Consider the following 3,748-nt stretch of genomic DNA (forward strand, 5'->3'; position numbering starts at 1 on the left):
AATATATTAAATTCGCATGGTAAAATTGCCGAAAGTAAGCCTCGGACCACTAGAAAAAATAATCTTACCGTGACCAGGCTATGCTACGTACCTGAGCAGGACATCTGGTCATTTTAACGATAGACATTCTATCTCATGATCGGACCACCACCACCACATAACCAGGCAGACAAAGCTTAACAACAGCTTGGACTTTGGGTAGTTGTGTTAAATTATAACAATGTGACGTAGGACTGTCTATATATTTCGGCCTTCCTTTGACCCCGCGTCTGTATTCATACGCAAATCTACTCGAACACGTTACTATCATACACATTTCCCCAGCTATTCTACGAAATGCAGGAAACTAAATAATCAACCTTGGGTCTCCAACGATGGTTAGACGAATGATGGGTTGTGATTCAGTTTTGTCAGCAGCTGTATGAAAACATTTTGAACGAGTATATTATACGTAGTAGATATAAATATTAGGTGATCAGATGGGAACCACAGAATTTCAATGATGGTGGAGTCATTCAGACAATCATGAAACATTGGTATCATACATGTACTACATGATAAAAGCCATGTGCGGACCAAGAGATTTAGGGGGGGGGGGTGTCAGAATTAACAAGACCTTGGACTTTCAGTAGGAAGTAACTATCTATTTCTTGCATCAAAACAAGTTAAAAATGACGCAACTTCAAGCGAAATATACACCGATTACGTAGTCTTTAGCTAAAAAGCCAGACAAATCTTGTTGGTTTCAGAGAGCCATGGCAGTATATAAGGGTGAGAAGTTAATAGTAATTACTAAAGGTCATTCTAGCCTGTTTCACGCAGAGCACGAAGCGTAGATTTTTTTTCGCGGGCAGCATATGGCGGTACCTAACGCTAGTATCAGAAATAATGGTAAAAGCTGTCTTCATTCGAACAAAAATTAAGATATATAAGCAAGAGCAGCAATTGTCCAGGATCCAAGCAGTAATTTAAACGACAAGACATCTGGTATCAAAATGAAGGGAAACGAAGCTCGGAATACGAATTCATTAACAGCGTTAGAGAAAAATTGATAGACTCCAACACCAGTCTAAGCGAAGGAGAACCAGAAATGGGCTTCAAGAGTATTTCATTAAGGAATGAGAAATCATTCTTAGAGTATTATTTTGGTCGGAGCCTATGTAGAAAATTCTACATGAAGTCTTGGGGGTAGTAGGCCTATTAACTGGAGAAGAATCCATGAAAAAGTTCCACCTGGAGGGAACTAGCTGTATAGGGGCAATGAACAGGTGTTTGAATACTATAGGAGAAAATATTCAGGGTAAATAAGTGACATGGTATATCGACAGCAAAAATCTTTGCAGAATTTTAAAGATCGGTAGCAAAAAGTCGTATATATTAACATGAAATTTCTGTAACAATTTTTGAAAATTACAGAATTTACAAATGATTTTTGACATTACTTGGTTACCAAGGGGAGAAAACATTCATGCAGATTTGCTTAGCACTTGCCTCCAAATGTAACAACAAAGCCAGAGTTATAAAAATATAAGTCGTGATGACCAAAGCCATAGTTTTATTGTGTGATATATTTATGCAGATAGTACCAAATCATGGGAAGTGTGCGATTGTGCGTGATTCTACTTTCATTTGATGCCAATTTGTTTTGGGTTTTATTTTGCGCTACGAAGAACCACGCAGTTCACTTCGTTGTTCGGATTTTACATTCATAGATGGATATGTCTTTTCATCAATAATAGCAAAACTTCGGCTTGTCCAGTAAAAATGTTGCAACATTATACATGTATATCAGTGGGGAAATATAGACACTTTTGGTCTTTTTTTGTTCAAACTCAGTGTTTAAATTCAAGGAGGATTTAAAGCTAATTTATATACAAATAAAAAAAAACTTAGTTACACACAAGCAATATAGTACATGTTATCAAAACGTATATCCCATTATGGAAAATGTTAATATTGGTTTACATTCCTTGCGATCAGCCTCAGGATGTGCGGCGGTAGCAGTATACGAGCAATGTTGGAAGAAGCACGGAAGATGGGCATCAGATTTATCTGAAGACAGGCATGTAAAAGACAGTGTAGAAAACACACCTTCCGTTTCCCAAAATATGGAAATATGATAACAAATAAAAGACAGTCAGATTGCATATTTTGATTTATTTTGTTTTCAGGCACGTAGCATCGTTTTTGAAAGGGGACAGACTCAACCAATTCATGTGTAATATAAATCTTTTCTTTGCCAAAATGGAGAGGGGAGGGGGGGGGGCTTATGCTACGTGCATGATTTTTTTTAGCATTTAAACAATTTCACATGAAGTTTTCATACCATAATTTACTTTTGAACATTTAATTCCAAGCTCGTCTGGCTCAAACCTAAATTGTGCTTTGTTAATGTGTTTGAAATATCCTTATAAATGTGTGTTATACATGTATGTACTTTAGTTTGCCTGCGTATCGTGTTCGAATAGATTTGCGCAGGAATACAAGGGGTCAAAGGAATGTCAGTACATAAGGGTCAGTGTTAAATAGTAAAAGTCATTCTAGCCAGTTTCACTCAGCGCACGAAACTTAGATTATTTTTTTTTTGTTCCCTCTTTTTTATGTTTTATTATATATATTTGTATTTAAAAAGAAAATGATGAGTAAGTCTTATATTCGCCCCTAGACATTATTTACACTTGCCTTAACGTTTGGACACAGGTTTCCATATTTTTTAACCGGGTTTTCCAAAGGAAAAATCCGGTTATTGAATTGGTGAAAATGGTGGGCTGTTGGATGAGCAGGCGGCTGCCAAAAGGGTATCCCAATTTTACAGATAACTCCTCCTACAGTTTCCAAGATAGAAAGATGTTTGTTTTGCAGATCAGATGTACATATATCAGAGATGAGCATATGACTTGGATTTTTGGATCATGAAAAAATACCAGCCGTTGAACTCTGTCATTTTCTCGCAAAATATTGCATATAGGGTACCCTATATATAGTATATGGATAACTCCTCATTCAGTTTTGGAGATAGGAAGTTGTTGATTTGCAGATCAATTGAACATATATCAGAGATGTACATTTATAACTGACTATTACGTGGATTTTGATTTTTGATAATTTATGGAAAAATGCTACAAGTTGAACTAAGTTTTTTTTTTTTAAATTTGCAGAATATACAAAAAATTTAATTAACATGGAGCCCCCCCCCCCCCACTTTTATGGGACCATGTAAAAAATTGAATTGAAAATAAGGAAATAAACAGTGAAATTGAAGTTAAAGGTATCCCCTCCTCCCCCCCCCCCCCCCACTAAGATTTTCAGGATTTTTATTCTTTTGGGCTTATTAAGATGATTTAGATGAGTCTGCCCCCCACCCCCACTTTCAAAAACGATGCTACGTGCCTGGACAAATGTTTGTTCAAATGTTTATTACATCTGTACTGAATAATGTTTCAGAGATTACGTGGTGTGATATTTCCTACATATGAGGTTGAAAAACCATGGATTATTTCATGATCAGTTGAAACTATAGCTACCTCAAGTTTTCAGACTTATATCAATCTTCCACATCGTTGTAGCAAAATCTCCCATAAGTGGAAAAGCTAACTATTCCTTCCATGTCTACTAGGCTAATTGACAATAATACAGGTAGTGATTTTTGCAGAAAGAATTTGGCTGACCCGGGTTTATAATTCTAAACAAAAATTTTTTGCAATGCTTGCTTCTTTTCCACTATTAACAAAAAATAATGAAATCAGGG

The sequence above is a fragment of the Crassostrea angulata genome, chromosome 1, assembly GCF_025612915.1.
Source record: "Crassostrea angulata isolate pt1a10 chromosome 1, ASM2561291v2, whole genome shotgun sequence".
NCBI lineage: Eukaryota > Metazoa > Mollusca > Bivalvia > Ostreida > Ostreidae > Magallana > Magallana angulata.